Raw genomic sequence first — 14,818 nt, forward strand, 5'->3', positions numbered from 1 at the left:
CCTGGAATAGAGCTATCATCAGAGATATCTGCAAAGACTATGGGCTAGGAGTGGTGGGGAAACTCAACAGGGCTTAACGATCAGGATCCACTCTGTGTCCCATAGTTTCTACCTGGCCAGGCAAACATTTGTTTACCAAACATTTGCTTTCCCATCTCCGTGTGAATCGCCCTCTTCCCCCGTGACATCCCAAACCACTACCCCAATATCCTCTTTGTTTTTAGCTAAATATGGTATATAAGGTTAGAGTTTGGACTATTTTGCAAGTTATTCAGTTTTCCTGTGTCTCTACCAGGAATGCATGCTATTAAACTTTTATTTTCTTCTGATCATCTGTCCCATGCTGACAATTCTTGGGTTAGCCAGAAGAACCTAGAAGGAAAATTTCTATTGGCTGTCTTGGGTCTTCCTCCCTGCATGGGCTTTTTTCTAGTGAGTGGGGACTACTCTCTAGTCATGGCATATGGGCTTCTCATTGAGGTGGCTTCTCTTGTTTCAGAGTATGGGCTCTGGGGTGTGTGGGCTTCAGCGGTTGTGATTCCTGGGGTTTAGAGCACAGGGTCAATAGTTGTGGTGCACGGGCTTAGTTGCTCCAAGGCATGTGGGGTCTTCCCAGACCAGCGATTGAACCAATGTCTCCTGCATTGGCAGGAAGATTCTTTACCACTGAGACACCAGGGAAGCCATTCCAGAAACTTCAGACATTCAGATTACCTGACCATGAGGAATAGTATATAAAGAAGAGCTAGGCTCCTAAAATGGCTGCCACCATGCCTTTGTTTATGGCTTTGTAGGAGAGGCCCTTGGATCATCTTTCAGAGTCTACCAAATCTTAATTCACATGAAGTCAATGGCAATCGTATTTCTCAGACCACAGCAAAAGTGAAACATCAGGTTAGAAGCTACTGGGTTATAAGAGACAGTTTCTATGATAAAGGAAGTAACTATTATTCTCTTGATATAGTAGGAGACTTTAGGAGAACATGACTGTTGTTGTTTAGTTGCTCAGTTGTGTCCGACTCTTTGCAACCCCATGAATCTCAGCACGCCAGCCCCCCCTGTCCATCACCAACTCCCGGAGTTCACTCAGACTCATGTCCATCGAGTCAGTGATGCCATCCAGCCATCTCATCCTCTGTCGTCCCCTTCTCCTCCTGTCCCCAATCCCTCCCAGCATCAGAGTCTCCTCCCATGAAGTGGCCAAAGTACTGGAGTTTCAGCTTTAGCATCATTCCTTCCAAAGAACACCCAGGGCTGATCTCCTTTAGAATGGACTGGTTGGATCTCCTTGCAGTCCAAGGGACTCTCAAGAGTCTTCTCCAGCACCACAGTTCAAAAGCATCAATTCTTCAGTACTCATCTTTGTTATGGTCCAACTCTCGCATTCTACTGGAAAACCATAGCCTTGACCATATGGACCTTTGTTGGCAATGTGATGTCTTGCAAAATTCAGGAAAACCTGGTAGAGTACAGTAGTTAATAGTTATATTGACATACATGATTAATCAAGAAATGGCAAAATAATAGTTGTTATCTTCTGTTTAAGAAAGAGGGTGCTAATTAACTATTCTAGACAGATTTCCATAAATGTTTATAATACAAGAAAATTGCTTAAACAGGTAAACTTCAGTTCCTGAACAAGTTGCACTAATACAAATCACATTGTTCCTTAAAGATCCTGGTGCATGCAGATTTATTATCTAACTTTAACATTTTAGTTTTTTTTTTTTTTTAGATTTTATTACTTATTTATTTATTCTTTTGCCACACTGTGTGGCATGTGGGATCTTAGCTTCCCAACAAGGGATCAAATCTGTGCACTCTGCAGTGGAAGCAAGTTTTAAGCACTGGACTGCCAGAGAAGTCTCTCTGTCTGAGGTGTTTTTTTTTTTTTTTTTTGTATAACCAGTTTCCTAATTTATCAGAGTCATTTGTTTGAAAATTAACAAGAAGTCTAAATTATTACTCTGGCCACACTTTTCCACCTGATGTTCTGCTTTCAATCTCATTCTCAATTTATTTACAACTAGACTCATAAATTTTCCTATGAAATAATAGGAAAAATATATATTTCTGCTCAGAGGATAAGGCGTCTGCCTGCAATGCAGGAGACCCAGGTTCGATCCCCGGGTTGGGAAGATTCCTGGAGAAGGAAATGGCAACCCACTCCGGTATTCTTGCCTGGACAATCCCATGGACAGAGGAGCCTGAGTGGGCTACAGTCCACGGGGTTGCAAAGAGTCGGACATGACTGAGTGACTTCACTTCACTTCTCTTTCCCCAGTTCATGGCACAGAGCTCTCAAAACCCTGGTAGTTTCTTAATTCTTAAGGGCACTAGGAATATCTTTTGCTTTAATATTTGGTTTTTGATTTCAGCTTCTGACACAGAGCAACTAAATATCTTGGAACTCAGGAAATTCACGTGGCAGAAATGTTTTTTGTGCTTATGACTCTTGGTGGGATCCTTGATAGTTCAGGTTGGGGACTGGTCACCAGAAAGACCAAAGTATGATTAGAAGTGTGGAACTTTCAGCTCCATCTCCCATCCTCCAGAAAGAAGAGAGGGCTGGAGACTGAATTAATGATCTATCATCTCTGTGTGATGACAACTCCATAAAAATCCCCCAAATATTGGGGTTTAGAGAGCTTCTGGGTTGCTGAACACATGGAAGTACTGGAAAGAGAGTGTGCCTAGTGAGGGTGTGAACACTTTGAGCCCTTTTCCCCATTCTTTGCCTTACACAACTCTTCCTTCTGGACGTTCATCTGTATCCCTTCAGTTCAGTTCATTTCAGTTCAGTTCAGTTCAGTTCAGTTCAGTCGCTCAGTCATGTCCAACTCTTTGCGACCCCATGAATCACAGCATGCCAGGCCTCCCTGTCCATCTCCAACTCCCAGAGTTCACTCAGACTCACGTTCATCGAGTCAGTGATGCCATCCAGCCATCTCATCCTCTGTCGTCCCCTTCTCTTCCTGCCCCCAATCCCTCCCAGCATCACAGTCTTTTCCAATGAGTCAACTCTTCACATGAGGTGGGCAAAGTACTGGAGCTTCAGCTTTAGCATCATTCCTTCCAAAGAACACCCAGGACTGATCTCCTTTAGAATGGACTGGTTGGATCTCCTTGCAGTCCAAGGGACTCTCAAGAGTCTTCTCCAGCACCACAGTTCAAAAGCATCAATTCTTTGGTGCTCAGCTTTCTTCACAGTCCAACGCTCACATCCATACATGACCACTGGAAAAACCATAGCCTAGATGGGCCTTAGTAGGCAAAGTAATGTCTCTGCATTTCAATATGCTATCTAGGTTGGTTATAACTTTTCTTCCAAGGAGTAAGCGTCTTTTAATTTCATGGCTGCAGTCAATTTGCAGCTCCCCACCCCCACCCCGCCAAAATAAAGTCTGACACTGTTTCCACTGTTTCCCCATCTATTTCCCATGAAGCGATGGGACCGGATGCCATGATCTTCATTTTCTGAATGTTGAGCTTTAAGCCAACTTTTTCATTCTCCTCTTTTACTTTCATCAAGAGGCTTTTTAGTTCCTCTCCACTTTCTGCCATAAGGGTGGTGTCATCTGCATATCTGAGCTTATTGATATTTCTCCTGGCAATCTTGATTCCAGCTTGTGTTTCTTCCAGTCCAGCGTTTCTCATGATGAACTCTGCATAGGAGTTCAATAAGCAGGGTGACAATATACAGCCTTGACATACTCCTTTTCCTATTTGGAACCATTCTGTTGTTCCATGTCCAGTTCTAACTGTTGCTTCTTGACCTGCGTACAGATTTCTCAAGAGGCAGGTCAGGTGGTCTGGTATTCCCATCTCCTTCAGAATTTTCTACAGACTGTGTGTGATCCACACAGTCAAAGGCTTTGGCATACTCAATAAAGCAGGAATAGATGTTTTTCTGGAACTCTCTTGCTTTTTCCATGATCCAGCGGATGTTGGCAATTTGATCTCTGGTTCCTCTGCCTTTTCTAAATCCAGCTTGAACATCAGGAAGTTCACGGTTCATGTATTGCTGAAGCCTGGTTTGGAGAATTTTGAGCACTGCTTTACTAGCGTGTGAGATGAGTGCAATTGTGCAGTAGTTTGAGCATTCTTTGGCATTGCCTTTCTTTGGGATTGCAATGAAAACTGACCTTTTCCAGTCCTGTGGCCACTGCTGAGTTTTCCAAATTTGCTGGCATATTGAGTGCAGCACTTCGACAGCATCATCTTTCAGGATTTGAAAGAGCTCAACGGGAATTCCATCACCTGTCCTTTTATAATGAATGAATAAATATAAGTAAGTGTTTCCTGGGTTCTCTGAAACATTTTAGTAAATTATGGAACCCAAGGAAGGAGTTGTGGGAACCCTGATTTACATCCAATTTGGGCAGAAGTTCAGATAACAATTGAGGACTTGTGATTGGCATCTGAAGTGAGAGCTGGGGTACAGTTTCATCCAACTGAGCCATTAATCTGTTGATTGTTGTTTTTCAGTTGCTCAGTTGTGTCTGACTATTTGCCACCCGATGGACTGCAGCATGCAAAACTTCCTGCCCTTCACCATCTCCTGGAGCTGGTTCAAACTCATGTCCATTGTCAGTGATGCCATCCAACCATCTCATCCTCTGTTGTCCCCTTCTCCTTCTGCTTTCAATCTTTCCCAGCATCAGGTCTTTTCTAATGAGTCAGGTGGCCAAAGTATTGGAACTTCAGCTTCAGCGTCAGTCTTTCCAATGAATATTCAGGACTGATTTCCTTTAGTATTGACTGGTTTGGTCTCCTTGCAGTCCAAGGGACTCCCAAGAGTCTTCTCCAGCACCACAGTTCAAAAACATTAATTCTTTGGTGCTCAGCTTTCTTTATAGTCCAACTATCACATCCATATCTGACTACAGGAAAAACCATAGCTTTGACTATATGGACCTTTGTTGACAAAGTAATGTCTCTGCTTTCTAATATGCTGTCTAGGTCTGTCATAGCTTTTCTTCCAAGGATCAAGCGTCCTTTAATTTCATGGCTGCAGTCACCGTTTGCAGTGATTTTGGAGACCAAGAAAATAAAGTCGGTCTCTGTTTCTATTGCTTTTCCATCTATTTTCCATGAATTGACGGGACCTGTCAGATCTAACAGTAGCTCCAGGTATTAGTAGATAGTATCAGAACTGAATTGAATTGTAGGACTCCCAGCTGATAATGGAGAATTGCCTCCTGTGTAGAATACCACATATCTGATGTCAAACAAATTGTGAATATGATAGTATACTTTCTGGTTCTATGATTTTGACGACTCTAGATACTTCTTGTAACTGGGATCTTGAAGTATTTGTTCTTTTGTGTCTGGCTTATTTCACTCAGCATAATGTCTTTAAGATGCATCCATGTTGAAGTATATAACAGGGTTTCCTTCTTTTTTAAGGCTGAATATCTATTGAGCTTTCAATTTCAGTGATTATATGCTTCATTTCTAGAAATTAATTTTATTTTTGTTTTACTTTATGTCTTTAATAATTTTAAGCATTAATCATTTGTTCTTGTCAACCTACTATTTTCTGTGCTTGAAGGTTCTAATTTTAATTTTCCTCTTTTTATACGCAGACTTTAAATTATAATGAATTGTTTCCCTGTGTGCTTTACATGTTTAATGGTTGCTCACAGATTTTTGTTAGATAACTAATTCAGGTACCACAAATGGTTTCCCTAAGTTTACTATTTTACTAGTTTAAGACCTTAAATCTATCACTAATAATCTTAACCTAGTGTTTTAATCTTCTTGACTCAGATCTTCATTTTTATCACCCTCTTCTATATCCACAAACTAGATCTTGCCAAATGCCATCTAGAATGGTTCTACCTGTCTGGAATATTAAACTTCTATATCCTACCTTTTGACAGCTTTTAATTTTGCTAGCTTTTGTGTCATTTCTCTGCACAAATTACAAGCCTCATCAGTATCTCTAGTCTAATGACCCACTCTCTTTTCCCCTCAATGTATTTGTCTTCTCTCTAGCATCATTTCGATTTTCTGTATGTTGAATACACATATCTTTTGGAAATTCCTTTTCTTTCCTTCTACATGGTATTGGTAGGGCTGCTGATCACATGTTTCATGTGCTCTAGCCATCCTTATCATAGATGTGTGTCCCTGACCCAGGCTGTCTGGGCAATCCTTGTTAGGGATTGATATGTACACAATGAGAGCAATGATCAGGGTCGGCTGCCGGGAGCCAGTGTGAGGAACTCCGCCCATGGCAAAGGTCATGAGGAAGGAGGCTTTGGCATACGCAAAGGCGGGATAGGAAACCCCCTATTCCTGAGCATCTACCCCCAAAACCAGAGTCTGCCTACTTCACTGTTTTATGCTCTCACCTACACGTCTGACTTTACGGGGGGCTGTACCCCACCACCTTCTCGGAGAAGGAGTTAACTTACAGCTCCAGTTAATAAAAATTCCTGGGCATGACAAAGGTGTCTCAGGTCAAACCTCTCTGCTAGCAAACTAGCTTGTGTGACAGGATTATCCACACTCTTGCTACTACTACATGATTGTTTACAACCTTTCAACCATAAACAGCACAGAGAGTTTGGAGTATTTTGAAAGTCTTAGTTAGCACTGGGATTTTCTAAAGATAAAAATCATGTTGGTGAAGGGTTTTTCATTTATTGGGCCAATGTTTGCTGCTTAATCCCCTGCCTTTATACATGTTAATGAATATGTAACTAGCATATAGGAGAAATAAGTATTAACCCTTAAGATTAATCATGTTAACCTTAGGCTAAGTAAATTCCTTTCTTAATTGTAACTCACTACACCCTCACCCTATAGGAATGCAACTTTATCTGGTACCTTTGGAGGGTGGTGCCTGGTTTAAGAAAAATCACCCCTGGAAAATAAGTTTCTGGTTGACTGACCATTATCAGAAAAGAAAGAATCATAAAATGTCAGCAGGCCTCATGGCCAGAATATGATGTTAAACCCCTAAGACCTTTTTGTATACATTTATATGAAGCACCTGATTTTGATAAAGGTCAGGACTGCTGACCCCCACGTGACTTTAAAATTTCCATTTGTCTCTATGTGTAAAAAAAGAGTTTTAGCAAACCTGAAAATAAAGAAAATGGATCAGTTTCTGGAAAGACTGATTCCCCCGTGTCGTTCCTTTCTTGTTCTCCGTTTTTCTGGCTGAATTCCCATCTGGAGCGTGGGTACTCGCCAAGCCTGCTAATTTTGCCTGGGCTTCTAAGATCTGACCTGGGAAGTCTCAGTGTCTCCTGTCCTTCGGGAGAATGGAAAGATGCCTGTGGCCTACGTGGGTGGTGCAAACTCCTGGTCTTGGAGTTTTATTGGTATTCCATGTAAACCAAGTTATTCAGCCTCTTTTTCTCCACTAGTATTTTCCTACTACACTATTTCTTTCTAATCTCCTTCCATATCTTTAATTAAGCAATTAATTCCTAGGATGCTGACTCCGTCCCCCCTTCGAATTGCCCTGGATCTACCAGGGCTGGACCCCGGCAGTCAGCCTGTAAGGTCATGAGCTGTAAAGAATAAATAAAAGTTGAGCTTCTGGAGGTTGTCCTGCCATGCGTACTTGCAGAGATTTGAAAGAGAATGAAGTCAAACAGAAGCAAACAGAGCTGAGTGATGAGAACAAAATCCTTCCTTCTCATTTACCAGCATTCACTCTCATTTAACATCTAAATCTTCTCTTTCTCTACTGAACTAAGCTTCTCAAAATAGTAATTTCCAATTTCAGTCTCTACTTCCATATCTTCCAGCCATTTTCTCAATTCATTGTTTACCAGCTTCAACAAACCACGTCAGTGAGGCTGTCTTTGCTAAGGTTCCTTATAACTTCCTACTTATCAAACTCATATATTATGTAAGTTTACTGCAGAATTTATATATATCTTATTTCTTAAAAGAATTCCCATTCCTTGAATTTTTGCAACACTAGGGTTTTCTGGTTTTTCTAAACTCTCTTTTGATTCCTCTTTCTTCTTCAGATAGGAGTCTCTTCCTTAACCACATTACCTAGGGCTCTGTGTAGGTAATCATCTTTTTTTTCATGTCTTTCCCTTTCATACATATATACACACTTCTTGGGTGACTTTACCAATATTATAACTTCAGCTGTCACCCAGATGCAAATTGTTCCCAAATCTATATCTCCAGCTTCAACCATTCTCTTTTGTTCAGACCAAAGAAAATGACAATTGAGCAAAGAGCAGAAGGAGATGAGGGAGTGAACCATGTAAGTATCTGGAAGACTATCATTCTAGAGTGTGGAAATAGGGTATAAAGGCCCTGAGATGGGAGTGTAGTTGGCATGTTCAAAGAATGACTGAGAATGAGGGGGAAATTAATGGAAAATGAGGTCAGAGAAGTAATGGATGGGAGAAGATCATGTCATGTAAGGTCTTATTATAGATAATTTAGTGACCCAAATTTCTGCTCAGAGTGAGATGAAAAGTCAGTGGAGAGATTTTAGCAGAGGAGTGATGTGTCCTGTCTGATGTTTTCAAAATGATCATTCTGTGTTAAGAATAGACTGAAAGAACAAGATATGAAGCTGGGTTATTAGAGGCTACTGCAGTAACTTAGATGACACAGGTTGGTGATCTGGACCAGGATAGTATCAGTGAAGGAACTGATTATGGATCTATTTTAAAGGGAGAACCAATAGCATATGATGACAGATTGGATGTGGAGTCTGAGATCAAAGGAGTATTCAAAGATTATTGTCCCAAGTAACTGGAAGGATAGGGTCACAACTTACTGAGGTGGGGAACTTTGTAGGAAAAGAAGGTTGTGGGAACCAGTTATATATGAGATACCTATGAGACATTCAAGTGTAGAAGTCTTGAGGCATCTGGATAAAGGATGGAATTTAGTGCTTAAATGGATTAGAGATATTAATTTGGCAATTATCTTCCATAAATAACATTTAAACTTATGACAGTAGATGAGATCATCACTGGAATGAGAATAGATAGAAAAGGTAAATATTCTAAGAACTGAGCTTTGGAGTAATCTACTGTTAAAAGGCAAGGAAGATAAGAAAACTAGCAAAAGAAACTAAGGAGTAGCCAGTAAATGGAAATAAAATCAAGAGTGTTCAATATCCTGGAAGATGATTGAAGAACTGTTTCAAGAAGGAAGGAGGGACTGACCATCAAATGTGGCTAATAGGTCAATTAAATTAAGAACAAAGTATTTCAATGGGTTAATAAAAAGAGAGATTTCACTGAAAAAAAAAAGCAGTAGCTAGAGAGGGAAGTAGAATCAAGAGAGTTTTCTTTCATTTATGTTTGTAATCTGTTAGGGAAGATCTGGTAGTAAGGGAATTTGTCAGAGCAGAAAGAGAATTGGGAGAATTGCTGGAGCAATGTCCTTGAGTAGGTGAGAGGAGATGGGTTCTGGTGCATAAGGAAAAGAACAATCCTTTTCCTGACACAGTTAAATTTGTCTATAGTAACAGGAGAGAAGACAGAGTAGGGTACAGACATAGGTAAGTAGATACTTACAGTGGTAGCAAATGGAAATACTCTTCTGCTTTCTATTTTTCTCAACAAGGGAAATGAGAGTGAGAGGATGAGTGAAGAAGAATTGAAGAACTGGTCCCCCTTATTTCTTCCCTGCCTTATCTTCTAGTTGTTTAGGAGAATGAGAGAATGCACTAGGGAAATAAAATAAAATTGCCTGGCAGCATAGGCTTCCCTGGTAGCTCAGCTGGTAAAGAATCTGCTTGCAATGCAGGAAACCCTGGTTCAGTTCCTGGGTCAGGAAGATCCCCTGGAGAAGGGATAGGCTACTCATTCTGGTATTCTTTGCCTGTAGAATCCCCAGGGACAGAGGAGCCTGATGGGCTACATTCCATGGAGTCACAAAGAGTCAGACATGACTGAGTTGAACACACATGTTGAAATCAGGGATCATAAATGTAAGAGAGACTAGTCATAGCATAGTTGTATGCCTTTCTCCATCTACCTTTTGATGTGCAAATTCAAGGACGAAAGAGCCCAATAATTGGATTTAATCAGTATTGATTTGTTGTTGTTGTTGTTGTTAGGCAAGTACAACCGCAAATGGAACAAGGTAGTTGAAGGTGTAAGGGAGGGAGTGGGGATGATAACCAAACACAGAATTTAAACTAGGTAATGGGAAAAGTGATAACATAAGAGACATAATGGATCATGAATAGTGGTTGGATTAATGGACCACAGATCAGAGGATAGAGATTAAAGGATTATTGGTATTGGGGAAAAGACAGGGAGTGAAATGGAAAAAAGAAAGGTGGTGATTAGACAGAGTGGGGTGCTTGGAGAACTGTAACTTTTGGTACTAGTGCATAGCTATAGGAGGTAACCAGTCAGTGAAATCTAGGGAGACAAGTCTATGATGGTACAAGAATCAGGAGAGAAACCAAGCCAAGGAGTGGTAAGGAGGAGCTAGAAAGAGGAATATACTAGGATGTTCAAGAGGAGAGGAGGAGAGGAGGTCAAGAACCTGAAAAACTAGGTATGCATGGATAGAATTATGACAGCAGCAGTGTTGAAGGATATAAGCTAGCTAGAAGATAAACTTTTCAGGAAATGGGGGGCAGTGGCCTGAGGATAGCAGATGACTGTAACAAAGCAGTGGTGTTATAGTCTTAAAACACAAGGTTAGAAGCTAAAATTGCCCAGCTTGTGGTCATGCATGACATCCTACGTAGAAAAAAATTTTGTCTTAAGTTTTCTGCAGAATTTGTCATACTTCCACTTTCTTGAACTTCTCTTTTCTTTAAACCGTATGACCTTGAGATCACTTGGTTTTCCGACCTGTCAATTCTATTTTTTGTCATCTCTTAGATTCCCCTTCTCAGTGGTGTTATTCCTGACTCCCTGTATGTTCTTTTCTCTCCTCACTGTATGCACACTCCCTGAGTGATCTCACCAATCTCATGGCTTTAGCTGTAATACAAGTGCATGTGGCTCTTAAATCTGTAGCTCCAGCCACAACTATGCTTCCTTGCTCTAGACATGTATTTCTGATTGCCCACTGAATAGCATTAGGATGGGTTTTCCAGGTGATGCAGTAGTAAAGAATCTACCTGCTAATGCCAGAAACAAAGAGACACAAGTTCGATCACTGGGTCAGGAAGATAACTTGGAGTAATAAATGGCAACCCACTCTAGTATTCTTGCCTGAAAAATCCCATGGATAGAAGAGCCTGGTGGGATACAGTTCATGGGATCACAAAGAATTGGACATGACTGAGAGACTGAGCATGCACACATGCTTCAGACACCTTAAGTTCATTCAAGACTGAATTATTTATCTTCTTCTTTAAACTTTTCTTCATCTTTGAATTTCAATCACTAAGATGACTCATCATAATTCAATTCCTCTTTCTCATCTCCCAAGTATAGTCAAGTTATGAATTTCTGTGATTTTTGTTTCTCAACTGAATTCTATTTCTTAATTGTCAACACTGATTAAATCCAACTCTTATTTCTTCAAGCTCATATCTGTATATCAAAAATTTGGTGAAGAAAAACACAAAAGGCATTGCCCTAGTCTCATGGAAATATAGAAAATATAGTTTATCAAATGTTCTATTTTCTATAGCACAGGAAGGCACTTGGAAGGAAGATGGAAAGGATGTTGAATGTCTACTCATTACCCTGACATGTCAGCTATGGAGTATGGGGCTTCCCGAAGAGGAAGAGAATTTTTCTATTTTTTTGTGTGTGTTTATATACATCAGATAAGTTTTCATTGCATTTTGATACTTGCAAATTAAAAAACAAAAATGAAAAAGTCACTACTTCAGAGAAGCCTTGCTTGATCACCCTATCTAGGTAGGCTTTTCCCTATTATTCTCTAACTGTTTCTTCATTGATTTACCAAATACATATAGTACCTATTTTTGCATCAGGCACTATTCAGTGGTAGGAATACAGTGAAGAAAAGGGACAAAATCCATATTTTCATTGATCTTGAGAATGGTGGGGGGAGTCAAACAAGAAACCTATATGGAAAAGAAAAGTAAATCTGTATGGAAATACATAGTATATTTTTGAATAGTGATCGTACTATGAGAAAATAAAGGATAACAGAACAGAATAAATGGTGGGGAGGCTGGGAGCAATTTTAGGTAGGAAAATCAAGGAAAGCCTGATCTTTGAGAAGATGAGGTTTTAGTGTAGATATGACTGGTGAGAAGAAGGTAGCTAAACAAGATCTTGGGAAAGAGATCTCCACAAAGAGAGAGCAGCAACTGTAAAGACGCTGAGATGTAGGAGGTTGGCATGTTCAAAGATGCTGTCAGTATCTCTGAAGGCCTCCTTCAATCACTTATCACAGGCTATAATAACACGTTTATTTTTGTTTACCTATTTGGATCTATATATATTATTAACTTTTATTTGTTTATTGTCTTTTATTCCCATGATTCCTGAGGACCAAGGCTGTGCTTATCTTGTTAAAGATCCATACTTAGCACCTGGCACAGAGTGAATAGTTCAATGTTTATTGAATAAATAAATAGTAACAGCTATTTTGCCAACAAAGGTCCATCTAGTCAGGCTATGGTTTTTCCAGTGGTCATGTATGGATGTGAGAGTTGGACTGAAGAAAGCTGAGCACCGAAGAATTGATGCTTTTGAACTGTGGTGTTGGAGAAGACTCTTGTGAGTCCCTTGACTGCAAGGAGATCCAACTAGTCCATTCTAAAGGAGATCAGTCCTGGGTGTTCTTTGGAAGGAATGATGCTAAAGCTGAAACTCCAGTCTTTGGCCACCTCATGCAAAGAGTTGACTCATTGGCAAAGACTCTGATGCTGGGAGGGATTGGGGGCAGGAGGAAAAGGGGACGACAGAGGATGAGATAGTTGGATGGCATCACTGACTCGATGGACGTGAGTTTGAGTGAACTCCGGGAGATGGTGATGAACAGGGAGGTCTGGCGTGCTGCCATTCATGGGGTCGCAAAAAGTCGGACACGACTGAGCAACTGAACTGAACTGAACTGATAGAAACGAATAAAGGGAGAAAGAAAAGCAGAATTTAAGGTGATTCTGGGACATTCAAGAGATATCCAATCAACAGAGTCTAGGGAGACAATTCTGTTTATGGAACAGGAATCATAAGAGAAGCCAAGTTAAAAAGAGGTAAGCAAGAGCCACAGGATGGAAAAGAAAACTAGGATGGTGCAACTTAATGAGAGGTGAAAGGGGGAAACTTAAGGGTGGGGAGGATTCTGTAACGTCAAATGCTGCAGCGAGCACTGAAATACAGAGTAAAGACCTCTGTGTCTAGACATTAGCACCTTTTATAATTGCAGCTTCAGAAAAGTGGTGAGGCTAGATGTGAGGAAGTGAAAGCTTTGGACATATGCCATTTGTTCTGGTGCTCTGATAGTAAACGATCAGTGATTTTGTTCCTCTCCTTCTTTCACACGGGAATTATCTATAGCCCATCTCCGGGAAGAGGAAAGTCAGAGGTCATACTCACTTCCACTCTAGTTGAAAAGTCATTTCTCAATCCATTGTCATCACCTTGAAATTCAGGATGAAATGTCTGTCTAGTGACCCTGGAACAGGGTTCCCTTCTCTCTGTCCCAAGTCCATCTGCAGCAGTCTTCTCATACACTGTACCCTGAAGGAGAGGTTGGGTGGTTCTTTACTAAAAACTTCAGGTAAACATTCTAAAGCCACACAGGGTCCAAGCATTGTTTTGAGGGTGAATTGGAGAGTGGGTAAGGAAGATCAAGCATTGTTATTTTGGGTGTGGCTAATTTGCCCCTTTTACCAACATGATGTGGGGCAAAGCTTCATGGTTTAGTCCAGGAATTGAAAACTTAAACATTTACCAGGCAGATATAATGAATGAACGAAACAGGCAGGCCAGACCAGGGATGAAGTGTAGAGTGCCAGTCCCATTTAGATTAGGATTAATGCTACTCACCAATGCTACTCAGCACCAGATAATTGTTTCCCTGTAGAAATGTGGTTCCACTGTGGTCAGATATCTGGCAAACATTAAAAAAAAAAAAAATCAGGATCTTTAAGTGAATTGTTCCAATTTCTCATGTTACTATTTTGTTTTTGCATTTCCTTATAAATTTTATTTTCATGTTACTAATTTTTAAAAAAGCACTGTGGGGACCAAACACCTGTAGATAGAATCTTGGTCTCCAGCTTCCGGTTTGTGAATTTTTTTTTTAAATTTGTTGCTGCACAGTTTGCAGGATCTTAGCTCCCCAACCAGGGATTGAACCTGGGCCCTTGGCAATGATAGAAAAAGTCCTAACCACTGAAGTGCCAGGGAACTCTTAGTTTGTGATTTCTGGTTTAGAACATAAGAAAATATGCCAAGGAATATTTTAGTCCTTCCTTCATTCATACTGGCCACTCCCCACCTCTACAGTACTTTATGGCATCCTGGGCCACTTTTTCTAAAGCACTCACTGATTGATTCTGAGTTATTTTCTCCTCCATCTTTATCTGTTGGCCCCGAGGGAAGTAGAAGGATGGGCAATACCCAAAAGATAGGAATGAGGAAAAGACTGTGTAGCTTTTCCAACTCTTTTAGTTTCTCAAATTCACAAGAAGGCTCTTGGGTTTCTCTTACAGTACCTGAGATACCACGTGAGGTTCTGGAGAATTTTCTACCTTCTTGGCATTTCAAGTCCAGTGGAGATATATGTCTAGATATATGGATATATCAACCATAAAATTACATAAAATCTTATAAAATTATAAGCTTTATAAATAATTGGGGAACTACAGGAAGCTGTGAGATTATATAACAGACAGCTGACTTAACTGGGTATGAGGATG

The 14,818-nt window shown here is 40.4% G+C and overlaps 1 long non-coding RNA gene across 1 annotated transcript; it reads right to left on the reverse strand.

Annotated features, from left to right (window-relative positions):
- Positions 1,372–14,032, reverse strand: LOC108635664. The gene is made up of 3 exons (XR_001917918.1): positions 13,944–14,032; positions 13,491–13,634; positions 1,372–1,459 (listed from the first exon to the last, which is right to left on the reverse strand). It is a non-coding gene; the product is annotated as an uncharacterized LOC108635664 (long non-coding RNA).

Source organism: Capra hircus, chromosome 3 (assembly GCF_001704415.2).
Source record: "Capra hircus breed San Clemente chromosome 3, ASM170441v1, whole genome shotgun sequence".
NCBI classification, from domain to species: domain Eukaryota; kingdom Metazoa; phylum Chordata; class Mammalia; order Artiodactyla; family Bovidae; genus Capra; species Capra hircus.